The sequence below is a fragment of the Chiloscyllium punctatum genome, chromosome 25, assembly GCF_047496795.1.
Source record: "Chiloscyllium punctatum isolate Juve2018m chromosome 25, sChiPun1.3, whole genome shotgun sequence".
Classification (NCBI taxonomy): Eukaryota; Metazoa; Chordata; class Chondrichthyes; order Orectolobiformes; family Hemiscylliidae; genus Chiloscyllium; species Chiloscyllium punctatum.
Genome location: NC_092763.1, coordinates 80,451,457 through 80,465,091, shown reverse-complemented (window position 1 = coordinate 80,465,091; position 13,635 = coordinate 80,451,457).

The following is a 13,635-nucleotide window of genomic DNA, read 5'->3' as shown; positions in this document are numbered from 1 at the left end:
CCTCACTTTTACCCATACTGTACTTCACCTGTCTTAGATTTGCTCACTCACTCAAACTCTCCAAATCACACTGAAGCATCTTTGCATCATTCTCACAGTTCAACTTCCCACCCAGATTTGTGTCATCTGACACTTCAAGATATTGCATATCATTCTCTACCTAAATCATTAATGTATATTGTGAATCACAGGGGTCCTAGCACTGCTCCCTGGGGTACCCCACTGGTTACTGGATGCCACTCAGAAAGTGAAACATTTATTCTAACCCTATGCTCCCTTTCAGATAAGCTAGTTAAATTAGATTCCCTACAGTGCGGAAACAGGCCCTTCAACCCCACAAGTCCACACCGAACCCACCCTCCTCTGACTAATGCACCTAACACGATGGACAATTTAGCATGGCCAATTCACCTGACCTGAACATCTTTGGATTGTGGAAGGAAACCCACGCAGACACGGGGAGAATGTGCAAAGTCCACACAGACAGTCACTCAAGACTGGAATCAAACCTGGGACCCTGGTGCTGTGAGGCAGCAGTGCTAACCACTGAATCACCGTGCCACCCTTTATCCATGACAGTGCACTGCCCCCAATCCTGTGTATTTCAGTTTTATGTGCTAATCTCTTACGTGTGACGTTATCAAATACCTTCTGAAAGTCCAAGTAAATGACATCCTAATCAATTCTACAAATTACAAAGCTGCACCCACATTAACTACTGTACCATGATCAGTTAATCTCATCCAGGACAGAAGTTATAACAGTTTATCATTTTCATTGTTCACAAAACTAATAAGACAGTAGTTTGTCTTCATTGTTGCCTGCACAGCAGATATTAGGAAGAGGATAAGTCTAAAATGTGGTCCACATTGTGATTGCAAACTAAATAAATAGTGCAAGCTAGCCATCTTCCTTGCTCATTAAATTAAACAGGAGAAAATTGCAAAGAATTCCCTGACCTCCTCATCCATGAAGAATGTTATATTGGATACCGGTAGCATGAAGACTGTCAGTAAGAATGTAGTGGTGCCTACTTTGGAAAGGGGAGGAATTGGAGTAGACACAATCCAAACATCTGCAATGGAACCAATCAACTGAATCCCAATAATAAAATATATACAGCACTTCTGACCTTAGGACACCCCAACATGCTTTGGAGCCAGTGATATACAGACACTGTTATAATGAAGCATAGGCAGTGGCGTATTTGCACACAGTAGGCTGCGACAAGTAACAATGTAATTATTTGCAGATCATTTGCTTCACTGGTAACAGTTGAGGGTTAAATGTTGGTCTGGAAATGATGAAGAAATCCCCGATTCTTCAGTAAGATAATAACATAGGATTTCATACTACTAACTAGCTTTTCCTCTCACTGATATAGCATCTTCACAGGAGCTGGTTAGATCAGTTGGTCGGATGGCTGTTTTGGAATGTGATGTGAAGAGCATGGCTTCAATTCCCATACCACCTAAGGTTACCGTGAAAGTCCCAACCTCTCCCCTTGCCTGAGGCATGGTGACCCTCAAGTGAAATCCACCACTAGTTGTGTGGGAGTGTTGACTTTTCGCTTCACTGGAGCATAACTCTGGATTACACATTCAGCATTATCAGGTCCAACTTCAAAGGCACCCATTTTGGGGCATATACCTGAATGGAAGTGTCTCTAATATTGGATTATGGCATCATTATAATGATCCAGGCATGGTGTGAACACCCAGACGGCAAAGGGGAGATCAAGTTCGCATAGAAAAATCCAAACAGTTGGGAGATTGAAAGCAAGGTATGGTACAATGTGAGACAGGAGGCAGATGGGAAAGGTCATGTTGATCCATTTCAACCAGGTGTTTGGAATTTCTTAACTATAAAAGATAACTCATCAACTGGCACATTGCACAAGAGAATTTCAAAACCCCTGGCATTTTTGTCAATGATTTCTATGATTCAATGATTTTTAAATGTTTCTGATGCAAGTTCTGGCAGTTAGTGAGTTTCAAATTTATTCAAAGCAAATAGTTCAAACAAAATAATTTTATAAATGTGTCTGAAATAAGTTTCATTAATTGATGTGATGATGAATGATTGGGAACATATTGCTCCAATATTTTCATCCATCAAACTGGAAGCAATAATCACAAAACCTCTCAACATTCACTTGTTTTAATTGCTATTTTATGGTCTTTCCCTTTCGTAATTATGTTTTACACATATTGGCCCCTTTCTCCCATAAAACAAGGAACTTGAATACAGGATAATCTGTAACAGTGAGAGTTGGAACAAGTGTAGAGAATCAGAGCCATGTGTCACTGGAAGAGGAGTTTACTAGGGTGTTGCATCATGAGTTCTCTTCAATGTCTGTGCAGAAGCAATGATCAAAGAAATGTTTGGAGACAGAATCTGATGCTTGTGTGAAATGATGATAACATCAGATAAATTTACAGATTATAAAAGATTCTTGCAGCAAACAAGCTGAAGGATTACGGAACTTCATAGATAGACTGCAAGCATAAATTTTGATGAAAATGAACATTGGCAAAAGCAAATTGGCACACATCAAAAGGGAAATAATCTCAACAGAGCAAAAGTACTGAAAAAAACCACAAGGGACCAATACTTAACCCAATCGCCATGATCTAGTGGTTGACCAGCTATAGAATCTCTGTCGTGTTGCAGCAGTCCATTTGGCCCATCAAATTCATACTGACCCTCTGAAGAGCATCTTTATACTATTGGAGCAAACCCATGCAGACATGGGGAGAATGTGCAAACTTCGTGCAAGCAGTTGCCCGAGTGTGAAATTGAACCCAATCCCTGGTGCTGTAAGGCAGCAGTGCTAACTATTGAGCTACCTGGCGACCCCATGATCTGGTTCTGTTACAAATCATTATAGAAACTGTGGGTGCTCCAGCACGGATTTCCTAGATTCTGCAGTGGTCCCAGCAAATCTGAAACTACAATTGCAATGTCACTATTCAAGATTGGAGGGAGAGTACAAATATGTAACTACAGGCTGGATGAACTAACATCAGCCACTGGGAAAGTGATGGCATCGGTCATTAAGGTATTCTTAACACTGGAATCATATTATCAAAGTTGGTATGGTTTTACATAAATGCATCATATTTGACAAACGTGTTAGAGCTTTTTGACTTGCAATTAACAGGGTATATAAAGAAGAACCAATGATTGTAAAATATCTGGATTTCTAAAAGTCACTACTTAGTCACTCTAAAAGTCACACAAGATAGCTTTGATAGCTTTGTGGTCATGGATTTGCAGGTAAAAGGTTGGTTAACTAACAGGAAATAACATGCAGGTATAGATGTCGCATTCTCATATTGGTAGACTGTCACTAATAAATTGCTCAAGGATGAGTGCTGGGGCTTCAGTTATTTCCAAATTTATTGATTATTTAGAAAAAGTCATGAAGAATATTTGCTGATGATACAAAGCAAAATAGAAATGTAAAGTTATATGGAGAATATATAGAGGCGACAGAGAGTTATAGACAGATAAAGCAAATGGGCAAGCGAGCCATCTAGGGGATTGGAGTACAAGAGTGATGAAGTCTTGGTATAATTTCTTTAGGCTTGACTTGCAGTCGCCAGTGTTGGACTGGGGTGGACAAAGTTAAAAATCACACAACACCAGATTATAGTCCAACAGGTTTATTTGGAAGCATAGCTTTCGGAGCACTGCTCCTTCATCAGGTGGTTGTGGAGGTTAAGGTTTGTAATGGTACCACACCAGAGTATTGTGTGCAGTTTTGGTCTCCATACATAAGGAAGGATGTTTGAGCTTGCACATCAAAGGTTCACTAGATTGGCTCTTGGATGACAATGTTGTCAAATAAGATAAAGCTGAGTACATTATGGGTACATTAGCTGGAGTTTAAAACCAATGACTATTGATCTCGTTGAATCATTCAAGGTTTTCCAGGAGCTTGACCTGTTAGACAGGGTTAATAATGAGAGGTTACCTCCACTAGTTAGTGAACCTTAAACATTGGTCATAGAGGAGAAAGTGAGGACTGCAGATGCTGGAGATCAGAGCTGAAAATGTGTTGCTGGAAAAGCGCAGCAGGTCAGGCAGCATCAAAGGAGCAGGAGAATCGCCGTTTCGGGCATAAGCCCTTCTTTTGCCCGAAACGTCGATTCTCCTGCTCCTTTGATGCTGCCTGACCTGCTGCGCATTTCCAGCAACACATTTTCAGCATTAGTCATAGGGGTAGAGCCATAGAGATGTCCAACTCGTTCATGCCAACCAGGTATTATAAATTAATCTAGTCCCATTTGCCAGCATTTGGTCCATATCCCTCTAAACTCTTCCCATTCATATACCCATCCAAATGCCTCTTAAATGCTGTCATTGTACCAACCTCCACCACTTCCTCATTCCATATACTCACCATCCTCTGCAGAAAAAAGTTGCCCCTCAGGTCCCTTTTAATTTTTTTTTACCTCTCATCCTAAACATATGTCCTCTAGTTTTGAACTCTCCCACCCCAAGAAAAAGACCTTGTCTGTTCAACCTATCCATGCCCCTCATGATTTTGGTAACCCTTCAACCTCCAGCCTATTCAGCCTCTCCCTACAGCTCAAACACTCCAACTCTGGCAACAGCTTTGTAAGTCTTTTCTGAATCTTTTCGAGTTTCACAACATCCTTCCTATAGGAGGGAGACCAGAATTGCACACAGTATTCCAAAAGTGGCCGACCCAATGTCATGTTGAGTCACAACACAACCTCCCAACTCCTATATTCAATGCACTGACTAATAAAGGAGACCGTACCAAATCCCTTCTTCACTATCATATATACCTGCAACTTCACTTTCAGGGAACTATGAACCTGCACTCCAAGGTCTCTTTGTTCACCAATGATCTTACCAAAAGTCGATAAGTCCTGCTCTGATTTGGCTTTCAAATTACTACATCTCACATTTATCTAAACTAAATTCCATCTGCTACTGCAGAATCATAGCATCCTTTCAATGGAGAAAGAGGCCATTTGGCCCATGAAGACCCTCTGAAGAGCATCCTATTCTATCCCTGCAACCCCACATTTCCCATGGCTGGCCCACCTAGCCTGCACTTCCCTGGACACTCTGGGCAACATAACATGGTCAATCCCCTAACCTGCACATCTTTGGACTGTGGGAAGAAACCAGAGCACCCAGATGAGATCCACACAGACACGGAGCGATTGTACAAACTTCACACAGTCAGTTGCCCAAGGCTGGAAACAAACCTGGGTCCCTGGTACTGTGGGACAGCAATCTTAAACAATGAGTCACCATACTACCCTGAGTCACTATACTGCCCTTGGTCTCAGGAGAAGTGGCTTATCATTTAAAGTAAAGATTTGAGAGAAATTATATGACTTGAAGCATTGTAAAAATTTGGAATTTTCTCTCTCCCAAGAGTTGTCGGTATTTCATATATGAATATATTTAAGTCTTCATCTTGTGTGGCAAAATCACTGTCTTAAATGAGATATGCTCAGTGCAGATGTAGCAGTCAAAAACTGAGACACCAGGGACCATCAGTAGTCCAATCATATTCAACCACAATAGCCTCTGGCACTAGTTATATCCCTTACTCTACCATTACCATTAAGCAATGAGTCAAAATGAAGAAGGAAGTGGTATCAGGTTATTGCAAATATAAAAGGACCAGAATGTGAAATGATAATACAGGACTGCATACATAGTCAAGAGTAGAACCAATTTTTAATAAAGGTAGCTAATACAAACAGAAGAAGTAGGAGCAGAAGGAGGCCATTCAGCCCCTTGAGCCTGTTTCATCATTGGATGCAACATGACTGATCTCATCTTGGCTTCAATTCCTCTTTCTTGTCTGCTCTCCATAATCCTCCTAGCCATCACTCATTAAAAGACTGTCTATATCCTCCCAAAATTTATTCAGAGCCTGCACCACAGTGGGAAATGACTTCCATTGATTCACAACGCTTTGAGAGCAATCATTTTTCCTCATTACTGTTTAAAATCTGCCATCTCTTATGCTAAAACTAAAACAATTCTAGATTGGCTCACATGGGGAAGCATCCTCTCTGTGTCTAGTTCCTCAACTCCTTTAGCATCTTATGTGCCTCATTAAGATTTTCTCAAATAAATCGTTGCATGATTCATTCCATGTGAACGTGAGGAATGGTTGAAGGCATGGGACTCATCAGAAACTCTGGATAAAGCAGCATCTCTGAAGTTAGAAACCACACAACACCAGATCATAGTCCAACAGGTTTATTTGGAAGCTCTAGCTTTCGGGAGGGCTGCTCAGGTGGTTGTGGAGTAGAAGATCATAAAACACAGAATTTATCGCAAAAGTTTACAGTGTGATGTAACAGAAATTATATATTGAAAAAGACCTGGATTGTTTGTTAAGTCTCTCATCTTTTAGAATTAACATGTTGGTTTCAGTTCTTTCATATGTAAATCACAGAAATTTTTATAAGTTACATTCTCAAGTGAACTTTAACAATTGGTGTCATGTCGGCCCAGATAATGCATTTAAGGAGTGAGGTGCCCTGTGTGAGACTGTACCACAATGCTCAGGCTGATTCTAATCTAAAAAATGGATTTACAGAATCTTACTTGGATTCATGCAGTTTTTGAGCAAAATAAAATGGAATTCTGCAAGTCCAAATTCACCCCACAAGTGTGTGTGTGTGTGTGTGTGTGTGTCGAAGTCCATCTTGGAGGACGGTCACCTGAAGGTCCAAAGTCAAATATCCCAGACCACTGAAGTATTCTTTGACTGGGATGGAACATTCCTGTCTGTTGATTGTTGTGTGGTGTTCATTCATCTGTTGGTGTGGCCTCTGCTTGATCTCGCCATTATACCACGTCTAAGGGCATCATTGCCTGTAGCTATTGAGATGGACAACATTGGCTGAGTTGCATGTACATAGTGGGAGGTGTCCCTTTGTGCAATGGTGGTATCCGTGTCAACACTCTGTCATGTCTTGTGTCTACGGTAACAAGGATGTATGGTATCGTCCTGAAAGCCGGGCATGAACAATGAGCTGTTTGAGGTTTGATGGTTGCTTAAAGGCAAGAAGTGGAGATGTGGGGAAGCTCTTGGTGTTGTGTGATTTCTAACTTTGTACACCTCAGTCTAACACCTGCACCTCCAAATCATCTCTGCAGTTAGATTTAAAAGCTACATTCCAAAGCTGTCTCTTCCCTTACTCAAACTATTTTCACATGGGTTACAATGATGACGTCTACCCAATAATGTGGAAAAATTCTCAGGTATGAAATGTGAACAAAGAGCTCAGAAAATAGATTTAAAGCATTTACCATCACTTTGGTCTCCATTAAACCATTATGCAAGTGATGGAAGGTTTTATCAACAGTGTTGTTAAGAGGCACATTGCCAAGAGAAGTTGCAAATGGAACTGCACAAATGGACAGTGAATATTGCCATTTCCAACCTTGACATGGACAGAAGGTCATTGATGAATATGAGCCTGTGACACTCCCCTGAGGAACAACTGCAGTGGAAGCATAGTGTGAGTATCTCCTTTCGTGCACTTCTGACAATTCTTGTAAATGTGAATGGTGTTTAGTGGTTTCCCCTGGTCATTGTAAACATTGATCTCATTGATTACTGCTGTCCCATGGCCATCATAAAATGAGCTTTTCAGGGGGTTCCTGAAACTTCAAATTGATGTTTCTTAATTGCTGTTGTACAATAAAGAACAAAGAAAAGAACAGCATGGGAACAGGCCCAGCAAGTCCGCACTGACCAATCGTCCCTCTGTAAACCAGAAACCTTTGCCTCTATGCAATCCAGATCCCTCTATTCCCTGCCTATTCATTCATCTGTCAAGATGTCTCTTAAATGGTGGTTTCGTATCCTACTTCACCATGATCTCTGGCAGCACATTCCAGCCACGTTTACATCCTCTGTGTAAACACCTTACCTCTCACATCTCCTTCAGTCTGCCTTTTCCCTTAAACCAATGTCTACTGGTAATTACCATCTCTACCCTGGGAAAAAGATTCTGACTATCTATTCTATCCATGCTTCATGGAATTTTGTCAATTTCCAACAGATTGTCTTTTACCCTCCAACATTCAAGTGAAAACAAGTCAAGTTTGTCCAATCTCTCCTCATAGCTAATACTTTCCAAACTAGATAACATCCTGATAAACCATTTCAGTACCCTCTCCAAAGCTTCCACATCCTTCTGGTAGTATGGTGACCAGAACTGCATGCAATTTTCCAAAAGTGGCCTCACTAAAGTTCTATACAGCTGCAACAAGACTTGCGAATGTTTATATTCTATGCTCTGACTGGTGACGGCCACCATGACATTTGCATTCTTGACCAACTTATTCACTTGTGATCCACTTGCAGGGAACTGTGGACCTATATGCTTACATCTCTCCCTATGTTGATGCTATTAATGGTTCTGCCATTTACTTCCCTCTTACATTAGACCTTCCAAAATGCATCATCTCACATTTGTCCAGGTTAACCTCCATCTGCCTTTTTTCCAACCACGTCTCTAGCCTGTCTATACCCTGCTGTATCCTCTGGTAATCCTCCTCACTATTCGCAGCTCCCCTAAGCTTTACGTCATCCACAAACTTACTACTCAAGTTACCCACTATCTGCTCAAACCATTTATACTATTACAAACAACAGAGGTCCCAGCACTGATCCCTGCACAACACCACTGGTCACAGGATCTCCAGTCAGAAAAACACCTCCCAGCACTACTCTCCATCCTCTATGACTTAGTCATAGAAGACAGAGTAGTGGTGGAAGGGTGTTTTTCCGACGAGAGCTGTATCCATCTTACCAGCTCACAGTGGATCCTTTATGACTTCAGCTTTTTTTTACCAGCCTGCCATGAAAGACCTTGACAAAGGCCTTGCTAAAATCCATATGGACAATATCTGCCGCCCTCCCCTCATCAATAATCTCCCCCAAAAAACCCAATCAAGTACATGAGACATGACCATACCCCACACAAAGCCATGCTGCCTGTTGCGAATGCATCCATATTTTTCCACTCTCTAAGACTCCTTTCCAATAGCTTCTCTCCCACAGATGTCAGGCCCACTGGTCTGTAATTTCCCAGATTATCCCCGCTGCCCTTCTTAAAGGAACACCACTGGCTATTCTCCAATCCTCTGGGACCTCTCCTGTGACTAAAGAAGAAGCAAATATTGTGTCCAATTAACCAATAATTTCTTCCCTCGTCTCCCTCAGCCTTTTGAAACAGATCTCGTCAGGGTCTGGGGACTTGTCTATCTTAGTGATTTCAAAAGAGCCAAGGGCTCTTTTTTATGTATCAACATGCCCAAGAATATCAAAATACCTGTCTCTAAACCCACCATCCACCATGTCCACCTCCTTGGTGAACACTGATGCCATCTATTTATTTTGGACCTCACCCACTTCCTCCTACTTCAAGCTTAAATTCCCTCCAATGTCCTTGAGCCTTTCCTTATTATCTTGCACCAAGCTGCTTTAATTAGACTAGAAGTCTTCATTTCAAAATCTCTCAATATTGTCCCATTTTAATTGCAAAGGAGAGGGGAAAAGAGAATTAACCTTGTGTTAGTCAGCCCGTTTGTGAGACTCTGTACAATTGTGGGATAGTCCATTGGTGGGAACCATTTTGAATTCACTTGAAGGTCAGACTATCAGAGACAAACTGCTTGGTTTTTAGCACCTCTTTTTTTAAATTTTGGTTCTGAATTGACCTTCCTTCTTCTCAGTATTTGCCTTCATTGTCAGGGACGGATATCCTCAACCTACAGATATTGCACTGAAGCTAAATCTACATGATCAGATGAGCCATCAGTTTACTGTATGGCACATAGTTGATGTGTCTATACTACAGTTTCTGGAGTGGGCTTGAACTTTCAATCACCAGTCTTAGCAGCAGAAGTACCAGCACCAACTCAGCTGGCTCCATAAGGGAGCCCTCATGTTATCAGTATCACTTGGGTACTTTACTCAGGTTGCCTGAGATTGATCAGGAAGGATTTACAGGATGTTCAGCTGTTTAGTCATCACAGCTGACCCTGTCCCCAACTATTGTCCTTGTCACATCGTGATCAGTGGCATTACCATTTCTAAATACCTCACTATTAGCATCCTAGGGCTTACCATTGACCAGAAACTATTTGGGACTAGCACTGTAAATATTATGGCAGCAAAAGTAGGTCAGAGATGAGGAATCTTACACCTCTTGTCTCCACAAAGTCTGTCCATCATCTAAAATACACAAGTCAGGAGTGCCATGGAATACTTCCCACTTACATGGACAGATGCAGATCCAACAGCACTCAAGAAGCTTGGCACTATTTAAGGCAAAGCAGCCCACTTGATTGGCACCACATCCACAAACATCCACTCCCTCCACCACCACGCTTAGCATGGGTACCATCTACCAGATGCACTGCAGAAATTCACAAAAGCTCTTACACAGCACCTTCCAGATCCACAACCATTGTCATCCTGAAGGACAAGGGCAGCAGATACATGGGAGTACCACCAACTGCAAGTTCCCTTCCACATCACTAACCATCCTGACTTGTAAATATATTACCTTTTCATAAGAGTCACAGGGTCAAAATCCTGGAACTACCTCTTTAATAGACAGTTGGTGTACCCTCACTTTTTGATCAGCTCTATTCTTTCCCAAAACTATTTTAAGACTAATAGAATTATGATCACTTGTCCCAAAGTGCTCCCCCACTGACACCTCAGTCACTTGCCCTGCTTTATTTCCCAATAGGAGGTCAAGGATTACTCTTTCTGTGGTAGGTATATCTACTAATTGAATAAGATAATTTCCTTGCACACGCTTAACAAATTTGTCCCCATCCAAGCCCTTAACACTGTGACAGTCCCAGTCTATGTTTGGAAAGCTAAAAACCACGACCATTGAAACCCTATTATTCTTAAATCTCTAAGATCTTACATAATTGCTTCTCAATTTCCCATTGACTACTGGAGGGGCCTAGCTCTCAATATAATCATTTGGTTCTTATTTCTCACCTCCACTCATATAACTCAGACAAAGTTAAAAGTCATACAACACCAGGTTATTGTCCAACAGGTTTATTGGAATCGCTAAGCTTTCGGAGTGCTGATGCTCTGTCAGGTCACTCGTGGGGCAAGATCATAGGATACAGAATTTTTAATAAAGATCAAAGTTCATAAAACAGATGTGACGTATTGAACAAAGCTAGATTGCTGTTAAGTCTGTAATCACTGAGAATGAGGATGATAGTTTTGGTTGATTAATATGTAAATCTCAGAACTTCTTTCAAGTCACAGTCCCAAGATCACTTCAGGTTTTATGAAAAAAAAGGTGACATCTCAGCTCAGACTATGCCTTAAAGGTGTGAGGTTGGAGTCTGTCAGTATCCCAAACTTGAATCAGACTGGTTCTACTTCCACAGTAGGAATTTATAAAATGTCACATGGACTGACTGCCTCCAGATTGTGTGGTTTTTGAACAAAATACATTGAAATAAAATTTCACTATCCACTATGGTGGGTTCCAAATCCCTGCCCACAGAATATGAGCCTGGGTGACCTGTGCCATGACAATATCACTCTGCCAATGTCTTTCTCTTGCAGTGTGCCACACTGGTGCCCTTGGTGATTGGCAAGAAGCCAACACAGACACAATGGGCTAAAATGGGTTCCTCTCTATTGTGCACTCCCATTGTAACTCAGTGCAGATCAAAATCAAGCTGGTTTCACTTAGTCACATTCTTTATTCCAGAATTAACAAAGTGAAGACAGCAGTTGTTGTTTTAATAGATATCAGAAAAGGACCAGATGTTATAACAATGATTTGTGAAAAATGAATAATGCCTCGTGTTTGATGAGATACTTATGCAGAAGTAACACTGAGAATTATGTTCAAATTGTGCACTAGAGCATGGTATGAACATGACTTAGGTAGCATGGTTAAAGAAATGAATAAGATTGAAATGTTTTTCTCTGTTCTTGACTGAGCCAATCTTTTGTTGACACAGAGAAACACAAAACTTGCCATGCATGAGGGAAATATTATGTACAGTGTCGTTCAAATAAAGAGCAACACTGACAAGAAGATGAGAGGAATGTAGATCAAAAGAATAGAACCATCTCTATCAATGAAGGATAGATTGCAATTAGGGGTGGCATGATGGCTGGTTGGCACTGCATATTGGTTGGCACTGATGCCTCACAGCATCAGGGACCTGGATTTGCTTCTAGCCTCGGTCTTTGTGGATATTGTACATTCTCCCTGTGTCTGTGTGCATTTCCTCTGGGTGGTGGTGCTGGAAGAGCACAGCAGTTCAGGCAGCATCCAAGAAGCCTGAACTGCTGTGCTCTTCCAGCACCACTAATCCAGAAACTGGTTTCCAGCATCTGCAGTCATTGTTTTTACCTCGTTTATTTCCTCTGGGTGCTCCAGTTTCCTCCCACAGTCCAAAGATGTGCAGGTTAGGTGGATTGGCCATGTTAAATTAACCCGCAGTGCCCAGGGATGAGTAGGTTAGGTGGATTGGACATTGTAAATGCAAGGTTACAGGGATAAGGTGGATTGAGTAGGTTGCTCTTCAGAGGGTTGGTGCAAACTCGATGGGCCGAATAGCCTTGTTCCACTCTGTAGGGATTCTGTAATTCTCATCAATTGTTGGACTCAAATTCTGTGAATCGAAGTGCTCATGTGTTTTCTATCTGGCGGTCAGAGACATTTGAAAGTATTCCCTAATGTTTTGGGTAGTGACCTTAGCACTTGTATGGAAATATGGAGAAGAGTTCAGCATGCTCAGATTCTCTCGTTGGGGGTCAGAACAGACAGTGTCAAAGACTGAACCTCATTTGTGTGATGCTATCCCAGTAAGAAAACTTCACAACATTTGGAGCTTTGGTCAGGTTGCTAACTCCAATCAGATGTGTCTGTCAGGTTTAATCACATGACATCCCACTTCCAACTTCTCCCTGCCCTTATTCTGTCACTGTTGCTCACCTGACAAGTCTCTGTTCACAATGCTCCAATTGTGTGTGTCAGTTAGAAAGCATCTTTTATTGATTCATGGGACATGGGCGTTGCTGGCTAGCCCAGCATTTATTGCCATTCGCCATTTCCCCTGGAGAATGTGGTGATGAGCTGCCTTCTTTAATGCTACAATCCACATGCTGTTGGCTGACCCACAATGCTATTATGGAGGAAATGCCAAGATTCTGCCCCAGTGACAGGGTAGGAACAGCAATATATTCCCAAGTCAAGATGGTGAGTGGCATGGAGGGGAGCTTGCAGGTGGGGATGTTCCCATACATCTGCTGCCCTTTTTCAGACCTCTGATATTTTTATAATCATGAAAGATAAAAAAAGTCAATACAATGTTACAACAAAACCATTTTCTTTTATGACTCTTAACCCATCTTCCAAGTCTACTTCCAAAAAAGTATCAAAGACAGGAATCATTAACTTCTAGTTCTGAAGAGATGATTTTGCAACTTAAGAGAGTGTCATTTGAGGCGAAGTAGAATTCAATGATTCACTGAGCTACAGATAGGTAAGCCTGATGACGGTAGTGCATAAGTTATTAGGGGGCATTCTGAGGGACAGGATTGACATGCAT